The sequence below is a fragment of the Plectropomus leopardus genome, chromosome 24 (genome assembly GCF_008729295.1).
Source record: "Plectropomus leopardus isolate mb chromosome 24, YSFRI_Pleo_2.0, whole genome shotgun sequence".
Lineage (NCBI taxonomy): Eukaryota > Metazoa > Chordata > Actinopteri > Perciformes > Serranidae > Plectropomus > Plectropomus leopardus.
The window spans coordinates 14,132,878-14,156,265 of NC_056486.1; the positions used below are offsets into that span (position 1 = coordinate 14,132,878).

Genomic DNA, 23,388 nt, shown 5'->3' on the forward strand with positions numbered 1-23,388 from the left:
TTATTGATATGGCAACTGAAAAACAACTGCAGCTGACCAAAGTCCTGTGCAAATTGAAATCGATGGCACACAGATAGATAACATTTAGATAGGCACAAAACAACAACAACACCAAAATGATGGTAGAAATGACAAAGCAGTGTTATTTGTACACAAATATAAAACAATACAACACTGGTAAGATCAATTACAAAAAACAAAGAGTATAAAAAATCAAAACCACTATGAGCAACCAAAGGCCATTAAAAACATGTATGTCTTAAGATGAGTGTCAGTGGAGGGAGAACATTTAATTGAGAGCAGAGGGATCTTAATTTAAGTGAGCAGAAAGTCTGCAGAAAAGCAGTAATGAGACAAGCTAAAGCTAACAGTTTACATATAAAAAAACTCCCAACTCCGAGTCCTGCAGGAGTCGGATTTTTAAGACCTGCTCCAGTACTGAAACTGCAATTCGCAATCGCCCTGCGACAGGCACATGTGACCATTAGTTCAACAACGGGACCCAATCTTCAGACACAAAATCTGTGACCTGACCTGAAATTGCAAATTGTTTACTATACATGAGCTGTACAAATAATTTGGCGATTATTTGGGGACATTTTATACATGTGACACTATGATAATCAATGTAAAGACAAAGGTAATGCAGGAAATACAGTTTAAACTAATATTTTTTGCTCATGCTTATAATATTGAGCAGCACGTCCACAGCTAACATGCCTGATTGAAGTGATTGCTTATATTCCAGTTGGCGCAGGAGAACAGGACCTACGCACAATGCAGCAGTCAGAATGTTAAATAAAATGATTATACTCCGTTTATTTAATATTGCCATAATTTAATACCTGCAGTCTGACCCACATGTTCTTTTTTTCACCCAGAACCGAATCCAGAAATTAAGTCAAGACAAAATACCCATGGGCACCTGCTGGAACCTCACCTGATGCAGGACTTGGAGGCGGAGCAACATAAGGGAACCCTTTTATTTTAAGGTAAGCAACGTGCATTATTAATATAACATGTTAAATCATTGCCTTTAGTTAGAATTGATTGATTGTGAGTCAGTATAATTCACCCCTCCAAATTCAATTCAGAGGAGTAGTCACATGGCTCACCAAACGGCTACGTTTTCTTATCATTTTTGTTTTTTTTCGGAATTCAGTCTCTTTCGAAATTTCCCCCAAAATCTTGAATTAATATTTCTTATCATATGTAACTTTGCAAGGCATCTGGTGAAAATTCTTCTTTCTTCATATTGCAATTTAGATAGCAGGAAAAAAAAGCTTTTTTTTTTCCTGTATCGAGCAGCTTTAGTTTATATTCAGTGATTTGTTGCAAGCATCTCTTTTATGTGAAAAGCTTTCAGAGTGAGAGGGATTGTAGCTGGATTGGCAGACAGGATTTAGAGGCTGAGGTTCAGAGAAAGAATCTTTTGGGCTTTTTTAGGGAAGGGATGAAGCCAGTTGGAAAACATAGTTTGACTCAGCTTTGCCCTCCTTGGTTTAATCACAGGCAGCATTTGAGGATTCAGAGATAAAGTTAGCTCAGATTCTTCTGGCAGAACAAACTGAAAGTCAACACTGTCACAAAAGGAAAGTGATCCGTAATCCCTTTTTAGTGACACATTTGCCAACAATTCCATCTTTTTGTCCACATTTCCCTGCTTTTGATGTATGTGCTGAGCTCTTACGCCCATGATCACGGCATCCTTTTTAACAACCCTGTGAGGGAATTGGTGTGTGTTACTCACATGTGGAAGAAATCTGCCGTATCGTGAAGATGGAGGCTCATATGTTGAGAGCAGTGAGTCAGTGTGTATGTACAGCGGCAGTTAGCAGCTCCACATCACATGTAAGGAAGCATTTGAAAATGCATGGCATACATTAAAGAGCATTCCTTTCAATCCCAGCAGGACACCAGCATCCACCCACGTTTAAGTGAATCTTGCTCCTGAACCCACTGCTGTATAGTGATATCTGGCGACACATCAATAGATCTGGTCCTAATGAGCAATATCACGCATTGTAGCATGTTTTATGGAGGTGTGTGTGCACATCAAAGTTTGGTTGTGTCTCAGAGTTCGCTGAATAGTTGTGTTGTTTATTGGCTATTATATTTTTTTAAAGCGCAAATATTCCAGGTGTTGAAGATTGAGCTCAGTGAAACAGTTTGTGATTTGGTTTTACATGAGTGAAACCTGAGCATAGTTATTGAGTATAATTCTTGGAGCACTTGATCGATGTTTGCCGGTTTGATTTATTGGTTATGAGGTTGTTGTTAGCTCATAATTAGGCTTGTAATAAACAATATAATTCAAGTTATTTTCAGACCATTTTGTTCCACTGATATAATAATATAGTTGCTTAGTAATGCAAGTACAATCTTTCAAAGAGAAATACACTTTTAATTCTTAAAAATATTCAGACATTGGAATTAGAGTATTAAAAAAATGTGTTACATATTTTGAAAGTAATTAACAACTGTTAATATACACAAGAAAATATCTATGAAATTATAGTACCTATATAAGAGTAGCACACATTTATTGAGGTTGAGATACAGATTTAAAAACTTTCTTATATTATTAAACAAAACATTTTTAGTATTTAGTATTTTTAGATTTGCAAAAAACAGAAAAAAGGGTAAATTGCAATAAATTCCAATAAATTGCACCCTAATCTCAGCATGTTGCCAAGCCCTCATATGTTTATAAGACACCAAAAGAAAAACTCCATTGCAGCAGTCCAAGCAGTTTATCACAATTAAATTCATCACAGGGATTTAAGACTTTTTTGTCTCACAGCTCAGTTTTAAACAAAATATTCTGCCTTCTTTCCCAAGCTTGAACAAGCAACAAAAAAGGTTCCCTTCCTGAAACATAGCTCAAGTTTTTCATAATCATCCAACCATAAGAAGTCGGCATACATTGATGACATTTTTGTGATCTTTGTCTTTTGCTTGAATTATACTTCACATAGGGTTCTACATTATAACCATCCTTTGTAAGATAAAACGTTCTTAATTTTGGCTCATACCATATATATATAGTTTTCTTTTTACATATGAAACAACTTGTTCCTTTCCTCCTGAAGACAAATCATTCAAGTAAAATAAAGATTTCAACTCTTTAGTCACAATAGATTTGATAAAATTTGGCACTCACTCACGAATTCAAGTACTGAATACCAAGAAATTCAGACGTTTATTTACTTGGTCCTTGAAAAGTACTTGAATAAGATTGAGAAGAGAGCAGCTACTACTTGTCGTTTACTGGCTGGTAAATGCCAACTAATTAATCAGCGCCAGGATGTTACGTTGGCTTGCAAACAAGCTTTTTTTAGATGGTGATCAGTAATTTTGTGCTTCTAAATTATGCTCTAAAGTTTTAGACCAAAACTCTGCTGGAGAAATGAAGGTTTGTAAATGTGTAGACATTATTTTTAGTAGTAGGAAAAAAACATTAAATTTGGGCACAAATTATAAAGATTCACAAACACTTGAGGTGCTTTTTAGAGCATGTGAGTCGGAGCTTAAAGTAATAGCAAAGTAACTGATGTCCCATAGTCTGCTCTTCATATTTTTCTGCATTTTTGTCCTTTGCCAATCACATGCTGGATAATGATAACAAGTTAATTTATAATAAGTTCATTTTAGTCAACGCTAGCATGTGTTAGCTCCATTTCTGAGCACTCGTTTGTATGCTTGTATGTTTCTCTTGCACCACATGGTTGTGGAAGAAAAACATATTTTCTCTTGAAAATAAAAATGAGTGCTTGAGAAAGTACTTGAAAATTCTTGAATTTGACACCCCCTATCTGGAAGAATCCTGAATAGTGCAATACAGCAGCAACCATAAAGGCAGCTAACATGCTTTCAGCTGCTCAGTCACTTCACTGTGAGGAGTTTAAGTCAAAGTTAGCTCTTTAGAGTACGTTTTTCCTGCTCAGACTGAAGTGGATTTGTTTACTTTCAGGCTTTATCAGACGCAATGATATTTTAGTCAGTATACGGCTAAATGACAAACGCTGCAGTGTGTGAGCATTCCATTAGTTTGTGAGGACTCAGCCGTACAGAAAATTTCATTTGTTGCCTGTCTGAATGTTGTGTTTTCAGGTTAACTGGCCACACAGGCCGGGACTCAGGGGGATGGCTTGTTTGTTTTCTCTGTTGTATAAGAGCAGTGGAGCTCAAATCCTGTTGTGTCACAAGCTTTTTGCATAACTCACACTTTGTGCAAACCCTCTCTGCTGCTGCAGTGGAAACACAAGCTCGGAAGCTATTGATTTGAGCTAATCCCAGATAGTATTTGCTGCATACATGTTGCGCCATGTGATTCCAGTAGCTCATCAGTCCCCCAGGACTGGGATAAGAAGCTACCCCCTCACCCCACCACACACAAGCACAATTAGAGTTGAAGATCTCACACATGCCTGGGCAAAAAATAGCACAATCACGCCGCACATGGGGGGCTGGAATTAAATCCATTTTTGGTAATTTAATGAAATTCAAGTGTCTCGTCCTCACAACTCTCATCCCAATTAGAAATGAAAAACTGTGAACACAAGGGTAGGAAATTATTAAAAGAACAGTCGGGTGGAAGTGGAAATTACAGAAGGCCCTCTTCCCTCGCTCCCCTTTAAAATGTGAATGTCAACGGAACTTTGTTAGCAAAGGTTAACACGGTCATTAGAATTCAGCCCGCAGCACGTCTAATTTATTCCCAAAGTGGTGTCATTCATTTATGGATCCGTTCCATATTTAGGGCGAAGGCGACGGCAAGATTTCCATCGCAGAATGTCATTTAGAACAACGGCGTGTCTAATACGAGACACTTAGCTGGGTGTCTTTGTCTTTGACTCACAGGTCAGGGATTAACACTGGCAGAGCATTGCCTGCTGTCACTCCCAACCTGAAACTAAATCTATATCATTTGAATAAAACATAGTATGAAGACATTCGAGTCCATTTAGATGTCTCGGCTTTAAGACATCTGGCCTTGACAACACCAATAGGTCTTCATTTTCTGTCTCCCTGAGTAAAACGTGGAAACAACAACACTTGTCAGCCTGATGCTCTTCTAAGCTCAGGAAAATGCAAAGGCATTTTGTTGGCGCCTACGTCTCTCCCACTGATTAATGGCTAGAGGTGGAGGACCCATGTTGTGGCTTTGATGAGGCAATTTGTACAGTTCTGCGAGAAAACAATGGCAGTTCATTTTATTGCGATGCGTCTCCAGGGATACATCAGCACGGCTGCAACATCGTACAGTGAGGAGTTTAGCCCAATAATAAATCAAAAGATGCTGGTGTGCCAGGGAGGGGGGCGGTATTACAGCTCACTCTTTAATGGCCCATGTGCTGTTTGTGGCTCCATTTGGATGCAGAGTTTGAAGCCAGCATCTTATTGTATTCAGTTATGACTACAAAGCCAGGGACTGTTGCTTTTGATACATCCCTCTGGGTGTGCACAAAGCTGCCAGTTGATCATTTAGTGTTCCAAACATCACATTTTCCAGATGAACAAAACTGTAGCAAAGCCTGGGAGTTATATTCCAAGGGTACAGGTGTACTGCTTGATGGTTATCGATAACAGAAAGCTATTGTTAAACCACAATGTGTATTCGAGCATCCATTGCGCTACTTGAGCCTGTTAGCCTGAGGACAAGCCGTAGTACATTTTACTAATTTTTTTGCTGATGGACCACAGCTAACAAGCACACACCGTATATATGTGACATCGACTTTCATACATGCACATTACTGATGCTGTATGTCAGCTGCTGTCCAACTGGGTCCTCGGATGTCAAAGGCACCAATTAGTATTTTTGGAAATAGTGGACATCTATGGCTAGTAATTGGCTGCTTGGTGTGAATCTGTACTGTTTCATCTTGGTTGGAAATTTCTGTTGCATTCCCAGCTTTTAAATTGTGAATATTGTCAGGTTTTCTTAGTTGTCTACCATAGTAAATTGAATCTCTTGGGGTGTTGGCAAACCTCCCTTTTTTGAAAAATCTTATGTGTGTGTGTGTGTTTGTGTGTCTTTTTTTATCATTCTGTGTCCCCTCTAAATTTGGACATTTTTGCATGCGTATGAACACCGCGCAAGCGGAGCTCTTCATGAGTATGCAAGGCTGTTTCCTGACTGAATTATGCCAGTCGAATCAGATTTGTTGATTTCTTCAATACGAATATCTGACAATATTTATTATTTTTTTTTTCCATTAAGTTTGAATTGGGCTCAGCGAGATGTTCATTGTGACGGGGCATTCACTTAACATAGTAAACAAGCCAATTGCCTTAACGACGGATCAGAATTGTGAATCAACATGTTTTGCTGACACCAAACATGTCAAACAAAAGCCAGAGACTGTAACCTCTGAAGATGCTGTGAGCTGTAAATTCACCACTTCTATCCAGAAGGCAAAAGACAATGTTATCTTGGAGCCTTACAATGCAAAGTCTCCTCAATGCCCCTGAACAGTGTCCCTGGCTCCCTGTACTAAGAGTATCTCCATAGCAAAATCTGGGGACCAAAAGGTTCCCAGAAGTACACTGCACAGCACACAGACTAGCAAAAAAATAACAAAAAAAGTGGCCTTGATGCAATCTCAGTTGATTTAAGGGTCTCCAACTGATTATTTGAATCGATCTATGAGTTTGAGTTTAGTTTTAGGAGTCACATGGTGGATAACTGATCTGTTGATCCAGTCAGAGCTCATAAGATTGATGGATGAGAAGAAGAGCTGCTGCAGAGGCAAGTGAATACAAACTTTTTGGCCCAGCGCAATGATTAAGTTTAACTTTCACAGCACCTGACATTGTGCTTTTCCATCTGTGCCCAGAGTACACTCTGCACCCCGAGAGTTTGGTTCAATGAATAACTGAACAGAATATAATTTTCCAATAGTGCTCCAAATAAACACTCCAGCTCCAAAAATATCAAATCAATCAGTGGTGGCAGATGTTTTCCATCGTGGTGGACCACCACAAATGAATAATTGTGTGGGAAACCCTCTCTATGACAGTATTATCTTGACATTAATCTTAGCTAGGCCAATATTTATGAATATTGGTCTTCATAGAGACCACTGACCAAATGATTTAGAACACACATCGTCCGATAACAATTGGCGTACGTTCAATCAGAGCACTGTTATACAGTATAATAGAACTGCAACTTCAGACGTTTTGGTATTTCCTCTTGATTAATTTACCAATGATTGACAAATTGATTAGTTCACTTATCCTTTTGCAGGGTATTGCTCAAGTGCATATTCTTAACAAATGACCTTCCGTTGTCCTGGAAACAGGTCTTGTTTCCTTTAATTGGTCACCCGTCTGTGTCCATTCTGCACAGTTTTACAGTTACTGTCATTACTGTCATCATTATTTAGTTGGTTAATGAGAGCAATGGGAGACTTGGCGTACCTCTCTGAACTAGACACATTTTTCTAAGCTGCTGCTTCATGAGGCAGGGGAGTGAATTAACTACAGCAGCATTAGCAGCTACTGTGGAGTCAGGAGTTCACACTGAAGGTGTGTTGGTTTTCCCCCTTATACGTCTTTGTGGACTGGAGGGATTTCGATTTGTAAATGTGCAGTAACATCTAGATGACACAGTAGTATGCCAGATAACCAAACGCTGCAGTATGATGAATATTGATCATATAAATGTTGATAATGAGGACCAATATTTCATTGTGGAGTCTCTCGCCTGCAGGTATTTTGATCAAATTTGATTTTTTTTTATGAGAGATTTGCAAGAAAACACCAGAAGTGGAATGCTTATTATCATATTGTTGCAATATATTTGTCGCTGGGAGTTTGAACAGCCACTAAGGTGTCTGCACGGTGCCCACAGCTGCTGCTGCATCTCTGTTGTGTTACTCTGAGTGTGCTGAGTATGTCAGTTTTCTATATCCACATTTACTGACAGATTCAGATGCTAATGTTTCCATGTTAACAAATGTAGCAGTGAGACAGCATTGAGGATCGTGCCGGGGCCATCATTACTGTGTTTGTGCAGTATATATGGGCAGCAGGTCTACAGTGATCAGCTCAGAGTGGAGCAGGTCCACTTGATTAACTTCCCATTTGTGGGCTGTGTAAGCCCTCCAGAAGTCAGCAGCCCTGCTAAACCTGCTCGTCGCTAATTGGAGACATGAAGCACTCTTCAGGAAAGCCCAAAAACAAAGCCTTGGGGGAAAGGTGTCACAGCTGCCTGTGCATAGGTTAATAAGCTCATAGGCCTTTTTCACAAAAGACATTTTGACATGTCGCAGCAGGAAAACCACAAATGTAAATAATAAGATGAGTAATGGCTGAAGTCCATTTAGCTTCTTTAGTTTTAAACTCCTGGTGTAGTGCACGCTGGCTCATTGTCACAGGTTACCGGGACGCTTGCATTGATGCTGCAAGCAGACTTTTTCATGACGTTTGTGACTTTGAGATATAAATAATTCTTCTTATTCTTCATATATCTTCTGAACCTTTCCACAAGATCAAATCAGCCTTGTAAATATTGTATGTTGAGTTTGTGAAGATGTATCAGGCACGTGCACGGTGTCTGTTACAATACCAGTTTGTGCACCATAGATTCTTGGCTTGCTTTGCTTGGGGGCCACTGATGTCGGGTGGCAGGGGGCCAGGGGCCTGTTGCATGTATGTTTTGGGGATTTTAAGACATTTCTGGGATTGTAGGACGTTTCTAGGATTTTGGGATGTTTCCCTGACGCATTAACATCTGAAAGGAGGCAGTAAACTTACTATTCGTTGTGCACAACAAATTGGTGTTGAAATCATAGAACAAAAACCACAGGGAGTGAAACTTCCCAGCTCTCCTCCGACGTTGTTAGACGTTAAATTTAGGTTGTGATGTTGGGTGACCAAAATTCAATGTCAGAATAACGTCTAATGTCAACATGAATTTGACGTAGAATACTGTTGATAGACAACATTGATATTTTGTTGGTTTTAAGTTGTTAAGTAACCGAGTAACTGAGAATAAAACCCAACATCTGCAAAATGTCATAATTTAAACGTCCACACAACATGACATTCGAAAGTCGTTAGATATTTTAGGTATCGTCCACAAAATTTACATTCTGACCGTAGATTGACATCTGACTGATGTAAGAGTCCAACATCTTTCCAAGCTCTGCAAAAACACCTGACCACCCACCCACCGTCATCCCCAGCTCTCTTGACCAGTAGGAAATAACCTTATTTTTTTAGGTTCGTACAGTGTACTGGAATTGACGAATATGAATGTTAATAGTAAAACATTATTGTGATATATTAATCTTAATCACAATTTTGGATTTCCCACAATTAAATGACCATGATTTATTGTGATATAAACTTAAAAAATGTGCGCTCCTGTCATAGAAAACTCAGCTGCAAATCAAATCAAGTGCTTCCCAACTAACAGCCAGTCCTTACATTGGAGGATCTGTTGTTTGGAATAACGTTACTAATGTTACCTAACTTTACCTTGCATTACCTCACTGAATCCCTGTCCTTGCCAGCAATTCAGACATTCATAACAGAGACAGTGTACAGCACATCACTGTATCCATCCAACTCCACAGACAAACTGAAATAACCAATACAAACAAATTAGTCCAAAGATATGCATCCAATAAACACTGTTTTCATTTGTTTGCACTCTATGATGGCATATTTACTTTTAGATAGCTTATGTTTTAGGTACAGATTTCATTTATATTTTGCCTCTAGAGGAATAACTGAATAACGATCAGGTTTATTTTGATGCAAACATTTGTACATTAGCAGGATGTAGCACAACATGGAAGTGAAAGCAGTGCTCTGTTCTTTCAGATGTGACAGTGCCATAAAAATGTTTTGTGCCTAAAATCAATAAATAATTGTGTTTATCATTTTGGGCAAAATTATGCAGTCCAAGGACCCACTCAAATGACCACCTGTGGTTCGTGGGGATTCACTGCATTGAAAACCTGTCAACATCACCGGCTTTAATACAACAGAGCAATCGTTAATGCTATTAGTAAAACCTGCAATTTTCCTGCTATGACAAGTCAAAATGTGCTCTCAAAAGTAATCAAACTGTTAATTCAGCGCAACAGTCCTGGAGGCTTATTCAGACATGTTTTTCCCTTCTCCAAACCAACATCAAAAATGAGGCAGATAATTGAGAGCAGTGCTGAAAGCCTGATGATCATGTGTAATGTGCAGCAGTTGCTTTGCTCTCTGCGAGTCATTTAGTTATTATTCATAGTAAGACTGTTCCTGAGCAGTGGGTGGCTGCATAGTAGCATTAAAAATCCAAAAACAACAATGTTCCCCTTCAGTCTGGGATCCTACACAAAAGAGTGACAAATTGAGAATCTTGAAATGCTATTTCTCACAATATTGAACTGAATCAGCGACGAGAATGAAGACTTTGGAGACAGAGGAGATAGCAATAGTGAGGGTGAATTGTGAGAGACCCTATGAAGAAAAATATTCTGTTTTGCACACCACTCATCCTCCACGGTCGCTCCATGCATAAATGAATACAGATAGCTGGGTGAAATCAGTACTGATAAGAAGAAGCTTGGCACAAGATGTTGCTGCTAATCAGTCCCCTCAGCCACCGTCCAACCCGGCATACAAAACCACCTCTCTCACACACACACACAGCACAGAAACAATCACTTTGCTTGATATTTCCTTTCACAATTGCTTTTGCTCTATCCATTCAACACCCATATAATTCCAGTGGAAATATGTGCTCTGCAGCTTATTACCGAACACAGATACTGGATGTTGCTTTGCATATTGACTACTTTGGCTCTGTTTTATTCTCTTCAGGCTTGTGTCATCATTAAATCACTTATTTCAACATTTAACACACTCAGTTTAGCCTTGTGCCGATTGGCGGTTAGATCGTGTATTGCCGATGAAAGGATTGTTTGACGACTGTGACCATATTAAGCAATTTAAACTTGCTTGCTATCAAAGCTAAGATGTAATAAGAGTAATGTCTTGAATCTGCGCCCTACTGTGCATTTAGAGATGTTTCTGGTGGAGCGGCACGTCCGCCTGCTGAGCCCCGTTAATCAGCACGAGTGACGAGTGAATTTCAAATCCTTAATTACAAACCAGTTTGCCGTCTCTTTAACACGAATCTGATACTCAGCATCTCTGTTCTTCACATGCTCTGCTCTTGGTAAGAGTAGTTAACATCGTGAATATGATTTGGATAATAAAGATGAGACAATAATGCTGATGCTGATATTGTCTTGTCAATCACACACACACCAACTTAAAAAAAGGAGCAATTGTTTTAAAAAGATTAGATTTCAGTGGATTTATGCCAACGGAAATATATATGTATATATTTCACCCATGAAATCCCTTTTTCAAGTAATACCTTCAGATCGCAAATTTGGATTACGATACGATAAGATAAGATAAGATAAGATAAGATAAGATAAGATAAGGGAACATAACACAAGGTACAGCTTCAAAGCAACTCAAGAGTCAAAGTGATTTGAGTACAAGGAAAGGATAAAATATTCCAAAATAAAAATTAGATATCATTGAGGAATAAAAGCAATACATGTATTATATAAAAATAAATTCAAACATGACAATGCCGTTAATTGTGCATTGCTTTGATTTGATAAATTCTCAAGCAGATTTTTGATATTCTGCATCTTGACACTGCACTGGTAAGAAACGGCTAAAAGTCGTCCGTGCTGGACATCACTGGTGTTCTGCGACGTTACTCTAATCACCTCTCCTCACCCAACCCTAACTGGTGCTGTAATTCAGATTTTTAATATTACCGGTCTGTCAGAATCCAATAAATGTTGTCAATTTGAGCCCCTCTTTCTAACTAAAAAGAAGAGTTCAACTTGTCATTTCATCAAAATGAGAAATCCTTGGTGGCTCCTGAGAGAATACATTAAGAGGGATAATGAAGGCGACAGAGAGCACCCAGGATGATTTCCTGTGGTGTATTTTCTGCTTCATAAATTATAATGTCACCATCAAATGAGGCAGCTCTAGGAATGTATGTATGCATAAAACAGGCCATATAAATAAATAACATCATATATGCTGTAATAGAAAAACCATTTCAAAGCTGTTTAACGCCTGTTTGAATATAAAGAACAATATTATCTCTAAATGAGCTTGGATGATTAAAAAAAACATAATTAAAAACAGCACAGAGTACAACTTCATGCATCTGCTCCAAGACATTTCCTATTAAAAACCTATTTCAGGCTGGTGTTGGAGGTGTAAAACAATGCTCAACTTGTAAGCTGTCTGCAACTTGTCAGCTGTCTTGTCGTTTCCGACCTTAATTGGAAACCCAAAGTGCTGACACGCAGCAGCCCTGAATCCACGAAGCAACACCTTATTTTCACTTTTGCCTGAGTCCCTCTCATCTCTTACTTGGTCCCGTCAGTGGTTGAGTTGAGCTAAGCTCACAGTTGTGTGATGACCCAAAAAAAAGGCTGCTTTTCAAACTAGGCAGAGGAGAATCGCCCCTTCTAGATGTCATTTCTAAGTAGCACAGCACAGCTAGAAACGTACTTGTGTTTCATCCTTGAGAGATAATTTGTAGACCATAAAATGAGAAAACTGCAGTGCCTTTTTCAACTCAATAAGTAAAAGTAATTTAAACGAATTAAAAAGTCACACTTTGTGAGCAAAGGTGCTCTTTGGAGTCAAGAGCCATAAGAAAGCCTTTAAAGTAGGACTGCATGATTAGTGAACTTTTGTCAACTAGCCAGTAAAAAGTTGTCTTTAGCTGATCACTGGAAGCACTGGTGAAATGGTGTTCGTCTCAAAAATCAGACGACAAATTGACTAGAAAATATACCAGCTCCACTTGTAGAAGGCTGCAACGTTACATAATGTCGCTGATGAGAGCCAATAATTAACCAGTTATTCTGTTAGTGTCGGGTCTGCATGTTTCCTCAAGCACAACAATAAGCAATGAAAACATTGAAGTTATTATATGTAGAATGACTTTAGCTCTATCAATTTCACAAAATGTGTCCAGGCCTTCTGATGGTCATCCTCATGTAATGTGCATTTTCTGAATGCTTATGATTAAGGACAAAACAGAGCAGTAACACCAGAGATCTTGCAGCATAGTTCAGGCAAAATATGACCTAGGGCTGTGCAATATGGCTTTAAACGATATATATATATATATATATATATATATATATATATAAATCTACTCTAAACTACCATAAACTACCAAAATACAAAATAATTGAATTAGCTTAAGTAACAAATAAAGTAGCTACTGCCATAAAATATGGTTACATGAATTGCTGTTATAATTAAGTTGAATAAATACTGTTATAATGTTCCATAAAGTAAAGTATGTAGTTAAAGTGCTGTCATTGTAAAGTTAAATAAAGTAATAAAACTTTTGACGCTGCCCCCTAGTGCCGTCTGTTGGCTGTGTCTATGCCAACTTATGGTTAAATTGTTATCAAGAACTCTTGCAGAGTCAAGAATTTCAGTTTGGCTCTGCACCACTCCGGCCTACAATAAAATGTATTTTGCCATGTGTTAATGCAGCTTGTCAAAGCACAGTTGAAGCTAATGATCACAATGTCATCATTCGTAGCTTCTTGGTCTGGTTTTTGCTCCATTTCCCAAAGTATGCAATGTTTTTCACCAGTACACAGGCTATTTGGCTAGTGGTAAACTAGTGATGTAGGTGGATGAGGGAGCGGCGTGAAGCTGCTGTCAGAGCGGACAGGTGTGGTGATTGGGGCAGAGCTGGGTGAGGAGTATAAAATGTGGAGGCAGCTGTATACTGTGAGCCACATTTTGTTGTAAAATGAATTATGCAGTCCTTCTAGGAAAGCCAAGTTCCTGAATTTGGTGTAGATACATAATATTGAGTGTAGTGACACAAATGAGCTTCCAATGGAGCAGTAAAGGTGTTTTTTTGTTTCTAAAGGGAGAGCAGAGGACCTGTTACTAGCAGACACATATTATAAAATATGTGTCTGCTAGTTTCTACCTGCTATATATATATATATATATATATATATATATATATATATATATATATATATATATATATATATATATATATATATATATATATATATATATATATATATATATATATATATATATATATATATATATATATATATATAAAGCAGGTTAGAAACTAGAAAGTACAGATTTATTTTCATTTGTCCTTGTTGGTGCTTGTAGCCTTAAGTTTGCCAGGTTGGAGACAAATAAACCTGTTGAATATTAGATGTGTTGTATGTCGATTCTGTACAGAGCAAAAACAACTGCTGTAGCTGCAGACCTGTTAGAATAGAAAAAAATACAGAATATTTTTATTGTCATTGTACACGTACAATGAAATTGATGAACTTTTAACTTTTAACAGGCGTAGTATCTGAAGACACAAAGGTCAAATATGCTGCTGATGTTGGTTGTAACTGTAGCTATGCATTTTTTTTCGTATAAAATGGTCAGAAATGATAGGAAAATACATATATTTCTGATAAACAAGGAACCACAGAGTCACTGGGTTTACTGTATGCGAACTGATCATGCTATTGTGTGTGTTGTCACCCGCCCAAAGACCCATTTGGAGTCTGGAAAAATCCCAGTATGGAACACTAGCCAGTCTCTATACCTCCCCTGCATGGGGTATGTAGCATACAAAAGCAAAACTCTGGTTTAAGTGATTTTGATGGTGAATGCGGCTGTCAGTGCTCAGTTCTGTGTCAGCTGTGTGTCAGTACAGACCCACCCAGCAGGGCCTTGATTTGAATTTGTGGCATTGCTTATGAAGTCCTTCTGAATTGGAAAAACAGAGGTTGTTTGTCTTCCTCTGGTCAACAGTTACGATGTGGATAATGTCCTAGGACTCATTGTCCATGATGGTGTAATTATATTACTGTGCACAACGCCCTGTAGAAGAGCTGTAAAGACAAATAATGGTACACAGCATTTCCGCCCATTTTTTCCTGCAGAGGCGTTATTAGAGTTTGGAAAAGTAGCAAAAAAAGATGGATGAGTACGTGAAAGAATATGGTGGAAACTGTGTGATGCTAAAGAATATACCATTTTCTAATATTTTTCTGATATTAGAGCTCAATTCCAAAAAGCATTTGATGGCAAAAATTATGCAACAGGCTCGGCGGTGCATTTACTGAGAGCGCCAAGCTCGAAACTCGTCACTAAGAGGAGCTGCTTCATCAAGTGTCAATTTTTTGCTTTCAAGTGCTATTTGGGATTGAGAACACAGTATTCTGACAATAATTGCAAGACCTACATGGAGAGTCCATCCTTCCAGCTGCTGCAGAAAAGAAAATAAAGACAGGTGAAGCCAAACATTTTTCCAACAATTTCAAAAGTGTCAAATTGAAATAATTTCCTTTTATGTATCTTCATGCACTCATCTATTGCTACTATATGGTCTTTTGCATACGTATGTAGTATGGCTATGACGTGCTGCGTTGCAGACATGGATATAAATAAAGCCCAGTCAAATGTATTTATGAAGGAGGCTTGGCGGTTTGTGTTAACTGAGAAAGCTGAGCCACGCTGTCACTTCAATGTCCACTGGAGCCAACAGACGGAAAAGATCTAAATGTTGCCTTTGCTAGCATCTTCCACTTCCACAGTAACCCCCACGCACCCATCAGTGCTATGTCGTGTTTATCACTCTGTCGATTACTTCTTTTTTTTTTTCAGATTATTTTTGGGGCTTTTTTGCCTTTATTTGATAGGACAGCTATAGCGTGAAAGGGGGAGAGAAACAGGGGATTACATGCAGCAATGAGCTAATGGCTGCTCCGATTACTGTCTTTTTTTAAAAACCTTTTTATCAGTTCCTCTGTTTTTTCAATATTCCAATGGCAACACATCTAACACACTTTCAGGCAAACCTTGTGAATTCTGTGCAACCTTGCGATTTTGTGCACTCACAGCAACTTCACCGCCAGTTTGACTACTGCTGCAGGAGTGTGAGGTCTTTGTTTGGGATAGAGACATATGGCTAACTTAACCCACGATTATCAACAGGTTTAATGGTAAAATTAAGTCATTTTGGTGCCGGTTTGAGATTGTTGGGACCGTTTCACGGTTTGTTGCTGTATGATGCTGCCGTGTTAGCCCTTGCTGAGGAGGAGAGCGGCTCACGCAATTATTTTGCGATTTTCTCTTCCCCCCAATGCAATTTCATTGCAAAAAAAAAAGCACCAAAACATTGCAAGATGCTTTTGCATTCTTCTCGAAAAGCTGCTGTGAAATTAGACATTTCAGGCTTGAAGTTTTGTTTCTAGCATCCACTTGAGAATTTTTCTTGGATTTTCTGCCATACCTTCTGCCAAACTACTCGCTGCTGCTTCATTCCTATTGCCTCTCCCCTCATCACCACAGACACCACGTCTCTGGTATACTAAGAAATACGGAGACCTTTCCCTCGCCTGCGAGGGGTTTAATCAGTGTTGTGTGAACTCATTTGGCATTGGCTTGGATGAAACAGATGTTTATTCGTATGTAAAAGTCTACCAGCTCCAACTTTAGCTTTATTCTTAAATGCTGCTGGATAAAAATACCAGAATGATGTTGGAATCCAGTGTGAATGGATGTTCATGATTTTAGAGTTATGAGATAAATAATCTTGAAATAGAATTTGTAACCAGAGTTACACACAGCACAAACTATGATCAACATTTTAATGACTCCACTTAGTATCTGAAAGTTTGCTCTCCAAATATTCCCAGCGGTAACTTCGAGTTTATCTTTCAGCTGTGAAAGTTTACCAAAATAAACAAGACCCCAACAGAATACTTGATTAAATACTAAATTCAGTTTTGAACGCAGTGGAATATATGATCACAGCTACGTGGAATTATGTTAATTTAGACATTGTAAAGCTGTGAAAGGCATGCATTAATAAGATGTTGCCTGTTTTATCAGTGTTGTGAAACTCTCTCAATGTTCAATGTTTCCTGAAGTTACGCAACACCATATTATTTTACTTCCGTCATCTTCTGTCTGTGCGTTCCACATATGTTTTCATTCACAGTCATCAAATCCAGCCTGTTCTGAGCAGCTGGCCTTCCTCAGGGTTTAGATTTTATTTATTTTGGACTGCATTTCATTTTCAAAAGATCTTGTATCCAAAATAGAACAGTTAATTGAAGAAGGCTACCTTTGAAACAGTGTGTTTAAATCCGGAATAATGTTTTAAAGTTGACCGTTTGATCAACAGACTTAGTTTATTACCTCATAATTCTTTTGCACAACTTTTTTGCTGCGCACAGGAGCTATACTTGGCAATAATTATGCACACTTCAACTAAAACAAATGTTTTCCCATTTTTTATGATTAGCTCGGTGTACTGTTTATGATGAGATTCTGACAGTGAGACAGTTACAAGGAATATGCTCAGTCACTACCTATGTCCCATTAAGCTTCAGAGCTGTAGGGGATCCATGCGTGGTGCTTTTTGCATGAGCAGAAATGTTCCATTACAGTCATTTTTCATACACACAACACGGCCAAAACTATGCAGACAACGATACCTTGCACCCACATGTGATTATTGAACATATCAGTCATTTGTAAAATAAGTCTCTACTCTCGATTTTTGTTGTCCTACCTCCTTATTTCCTTTTTTCTGGGGTGTCTGCCCTCTCACAGTCCAGTGTACCGGTTTAAAACTGGTTTGATTTTATGCAAACGGCTTGGACAACATGCTCTGGCAAATTAGAAGTAGCCTACACAAGCAGCCTGTGTTGATGGCATCATAGTGCTAAATCCAACTTGTATGTGGTGGTAAATTTTTGCAAGAATACCCTCTGCAGCAAACAAAAGTTTATAATACTTTTGTTTAGAAAGATAATCTTCACAAATTATTATTTTTCAAGCGTACGTGCAATGGCTAGAAGTAAAAAAGCTAATGTTAGGCTACAAACCAGCTACAGCTGGTTTGCATGACTTCAGCATCCATGCAGCATTTTCACATTCAAAAAAATCTATTCACGTTGAGAGGAGGAAACTAGGGGTTACTTATTTTTGGGTTTTTGGACTTCCTGCAGCACTTATGCAGCAGTTATTTTGGTAATAAGCAACATGATGTGATTGACACATTATTATGTTTATATGTTTGTTTGGTACGCTGTTGCCCTCCATGTTTGGGGCATGCGCATGCGCTGTTGGAGAAATGATGGATCGATTACTCTCCCTGTGACCTGACTGTGACCTCAGTGATGTCATTTCAGCACTTTCGATTCGTACCCGTAAACTTGGATGCATGCTCACAGTGAAGACTTCGTAGTCGTAAAAACGTGAGTTGTATTCGTAAGACTTTGCACTCACAGATTTTACACTCATATAAAAACAATCCAAACTCGAACCCAGTTTCACAGACTCACGTATATGACAGCAGAACTTTGTGTAAAACTACTTTTTTGACATAGAAATTGTTAAAATTACAAGTAAGAATGATTAATTATGGATACATCTTTTTGACAGCTATCTTACACCGTAGGAGAGGGGCCGAGTGAGCGGTGCACATTGTGTTTGTTTACTAAAAAGTTCATTTGTGCTGAGAAGACAAGACATGGCAGAGTTTATATTTCAGAAATGAAACATTTGACACCAACCTGGCCACAAGCGATGCCACATGCCGTTTTGAGTTGAACGTTTGCTCTGTCTCTTTTTCCTGTTGTGTGCTGAAATAGATGAAAAACTGCTGATTCACGAAGACAAAATTAGGAAAATTAGGAATCTGGCAGTTTGCCAGGGAGCTGAATGTTTCTGTTAAATGACCACCGCTCATAACAAGCTACCTGCTGTTGGCTGAATAGCGTGTTATTTCCAGTAAATATCACAATATAAAACATGTGTTTTCTGTTTAAAAAGTAGAAATGTTGGAAGATAGTGAGTACTCATCTGTTTTTTAAGTGGTGACGTCTCAGTCTGATCTAAGGCGCACAGTTGGAGGGTACCTGGTTTGTTTGCTGTAACAATAGAGCATATTTAAAGGATTCAACTGAGTCACCTGGTAAAATTCGCTATCCTTGTGTTTGGTTTCATATCTAACCAGTCTGAAAATTTTTAGCCCACCCTTCCTGCCCTCTTGAATTTCAGAAACCACTCAATAGGGCATTTGATCGCCATGTGACTGTGACAACATGGTACATCATATGTAAAGTACGTCGAAATGCCTCTGTTTGAAAGCCTCTATACAAGAAGAACTGCTCTGCCTTGCTTTATGAATGCAGATTAAAATGCATTATAGATGATTTGTGATGATCAAACAGCTCAGAGTGACACTGTGAAGGGGGAGGAGGAGAGGGGATGACACACTTTCATTCATTCACATCCCTTATTAGCCGCTCCGTACGCATCAAATCAGTTTGCAGACAGACGGATAGAAAGACATAAGGAGAAAGAAGGGAATCATTCACACCCGAGTGCACTCGTTCTTTGTGTGCTCAGTTTGCGTAAGAGTTAATGTTTGATGCGTGTGTTTATTATTTGGCCTCCATCTGCACTCCACCCCCCCGCTCCCTCATCAGCCATCAGTCTCGTGAACACATGTTTAGTTTTCATTGCAGCAACGCATCAACCACCTGGAGGGGGAAATGCCTGGGTGGCATTTTGACATGCTGTTTGCAGCTGACAGGTTCGGGATAATCACTTCACGACTCCCATGAAATTTCCTAATAAGCCTTTCGCTGAATGTCAATCCGGCTTTACCTGAGCGAGATGCAACTCTATGAATTCACAGGGATTTCTTTTTCTCCTTCTTCTTCTTCTTCCTCTTCTTTTTCTGCCTCTTTTTCTCCTGCTCACTTCGCTCGCTGATTTGACAGCTGTTGTTCTTAATTTTCTCCCTGGCTATTTCCCGAGGATCCATCTGGTGCTGTTGAGAGTGAGAGGCTGATGTGGGAGCAGTGCTCAGCCAGTCAGATGCACACACACACACACACACACACACACAAATCAAATACTTGCAAACACACCTGGGCAAGAGTTGTGTTTCTCCATTGGTGTGAGAAAAGCAGACGCATAATGTACACATGTAAACTTGACACTCACTCAGGGAAAATACCCAAACAAGTCAATGTGTCGAGAAAGGAAGCATCAAAACATAAAAACTAAAAATATAAACAACGCATTTATGAAATTCCTCTTTGCTTACTTCTTCTGCAGTCTATCCTATGAGTTTGTGAGGAGACCTCTTATGATAATTACATTATTGACTCATAGTACAGTATATAAACATGTAGCGGCAGATGCTTGAATCATGGCAGGCTGCCACAATAAATGAATGTGTGGGATATTGTTAATCGCGATTATTTCTGGGATAATATATTTGTTGTCATGACCAGATAATTTGTGATTAAGCAGAAAACAAATAGATGGTTTTGCAGAGTGCACACTAATCTGAAACTAATTTGCAAGCTTTTAAACAGTCTCAACCTCAGTGGGCTGAAAGTGAATTTGATGGCAGGTATTGACGGGTGTGTTTGCCCTGCACAGTAGTTCATTATTTTGAAAATCTAGACTGCGGCTCTCTGTGCTCATATTCAAGCATGTTTCTCTTCCTCTCCAGAGGTAGATGTGGAAGAAAGACAGACCAATTACAGTGAGTGATTTTTCTATTTGGGCTCTTTGAACAATAAGAGCTTTCTTTTCTTTCTTTTGCAGCTTGCTTTTGTGAATGCTATGCCGTGGGCAGTTTGGTTTTTGTCTGCTTCCAAGTACAGATTATTCCTGCTTGGAATAACTGTTTGTTTTGGTGTGCTAAGCACCGGCAGAGCTGTCCTCCTTCCACCCTGCAACCGACTTTTTATCTGCACATCCCCTTGTTTCGTCTGTAGGTTGTGATTCTTTCATCTCAGAGGGGTTAACGACAGCTATAATCCTATTGATCCAGAAAACTGATCCTTCCTAATCCTGTAACATGAAAGTTGGGCATTGTGATGTGCAGTGCAGTACAGTAGAGCCAGTAGCAACAGCTTTATGAATTCTTAGCCAACACCAAGAGCCCGCCGTCAGTGTTCATCTCAAAGCAGCTTCTGAGACAGAGAATGTCCAGGACTGTACCTCAACTAAAAAGAGGCAGTTCTTTATGAATCTATTATTTGTTTCTCCTGTGGAGGATGCAGCGTCTTTTCGGCATGCTGTTATTGTGGACTCTGCAGACAGAGAACAGAAGACGAAAGAGCATTTTCAGATGAGCCTCCGGGAATGAGTCAGGCTGACTTTACTCGATTGCCTTTCTTCCTGCTTCCCACTTTTCCTCTCACTTTCTCACCTTGTGTTGTGGGCTCTTGCTCTCTGTCTCTCCAGAGTTTTGCTCCTGGTTTGCCCTCGCACTTCTTCCCTGTTTAAAACCTACCGTCATCTCTTTATCCCTCCTCTGTGTCTCTCTGTCTTTACCTCCTTCTCACCGTCTCTCCCTTGACACCAGCGCCAGGTACAGCTGTGTGTGTGATGGCAAAAAGCATGTGGCAGTGCCCCGCCATGACCAACACTCATCCATGCCAGTTAATGACACTTACAGGCATCCCACGATGCACATCACCATGGTTGCCAGGCTGAGTGCTGGCTGAATCAGCAGTAAAAAGTCGCACTTTGGCAGCGCTCCCAGTGCAGGGTACAGTAGAGGTGACATCAGCGACTCTGGATGACACCGCGCTGGCAGCATCTGCCTCCCACACTCTCTCACTATTATCAGTTTTCACAGTGGATGTTGTGAGAGAGGGAGACAGACTGGTTGTACTTGCAGTGAAGTCAACGTAGTCATGAATGAAGGGGTAAACTGAGAACAAATACTCTATGTTGAAGTTTGATGTCATGACAGCAGTGTGTTTCCTCCTGTTTTAGTTGTCACTCCACCATTGACTTTGTTTACAGAGTGAGTATGTTTACATGCTCGAAATATTCCACTTTTTGCTTTTTTTTCCAAAAAAAGACAATATTCGTACCAAGTAGTTTACATGGCAGATGAAAATCTTCTTACATTCCCATCTATTTGTAGCCGTTTGTACTCTGAATAAAGTGCCCAAACATGTTGTTAACATGTAACATAACTTGAGCTGCATGTGCCAATCTGCTTCTCTGATAAAAAAATGTTCCACTGGTTTGGGACGTGTTTGACCATAATTTGCGTAATCCAAAACCTGTTAATATCCATGTCTTTTATAATGATTAAAAGTAGGTGTGTTTCTTCTTCCAATCAGAAATTTGGGCATCCTTTTGAGGCATGCATCTCTACCATTGCCTGATAAGTCCATCCAAACAATTTCGGTAGGCGGGAGTACTTGCTTTGACATTTTAATGTTAACATTAGACTCTACTCTACTCTACTTTGTTGCGATTGGACATAAACAGTATATCTAAAAAATACCATTCATTTAAATGTACTACTTGTGTGCGACGTGTACCTTGTCGACAACAATCCCCATGAGGTTTTTGTGATACATTGGCGTGACCAGCATATTTCAACATTTCTCATTCAGCAACCAGCTGCCTGTGGACTGCTGAATATTAGCTGGCAGTGTTATTGTTCTGCAAGCGGCGGCCTGCATTTTACATCATCAACTACAACACCGTCCCTGATTGGCTGCTTACTTTGTCAACTATTGTGTGGATCCCTGATTGACTCCGATTGTATTGTAATGTCTGGATACCAGGCGTAGTGGCACCAGACTGATACACAGAGCAAAACAGAATGTTGAGCTCATGTCATCAGGATGGTCCTGCCAAACTATCTCTACCAAACCAGCTGCTGGCTAATTGTTTGTGTACAACAGATCTGCGACAACCCACAGAGCTGACTGTAGACATGCAAGAGAAGAAAAGACATTTTAAATCTCAATGAGTCTTTTACCTGGTTACATAATGGATATATATATATATATCCATTATGTAACCAGTAAACATAAGTCAAACAAGTCAACTAGTCTAAAAGTAAGAAAAAAAGAAGAGGTCAAAATTGAGCACAATTTAATCCCTAACGTCAAACATTGTCAGACAATACAGTGTTTAAGAGCCATTTAATTATATGTTTTTTTAAATTTAACAAGTTTTCTCCCCATTGAGATCAAATATCTCCTTTAAAAGGCCAAGAACAGCAGCACTGGATTTCAACAACAATTAAGATTCACATAAAAACACATAGATAGTAACATAAAATGAGCAAATAAAAAAGTTGCACACAGACATCTTGGACTCAATAGATGGTTTAAAAAACTCCTTCAAGGTCACCATGTGTTGAGGATCATTTTGCAGATTATTCCATGCCGTAGGTGCAGAGAACCTGAGAAACTTTTTTCCCCAATTAAGTTCTGAGTTAGGGCATAACCAGATTGAAAAAGTCCTGCAAACGTA

At 39.1% G+C, this 23,388-nt stretch overlaps 1 protein-coding gene across 4 annotated transcripts in view; it reads left to right on the top strand.

The window, feature by feature from the left end:
* LOC121962812 (beta-1,3-galactosyltransferase 1-like) overlaps positions 1-23,388 on the top strand; it is a 126,892-nt gene that overhangs the window by 21,328 nt on the left and 82,176 nt on the right. For all 4 annotated transcript variants that reach the window (XR_006107166.1, XM_042513118.1, XM_042513116.1 and 1 more), the window contains one exon: positions 882-992. The gene's annotated coding sequence lies outside the window, so the exon portion shown is untranslated. The remainder of the gene's footprint in view (positions 1-881; positions 993-23,388) is intronic.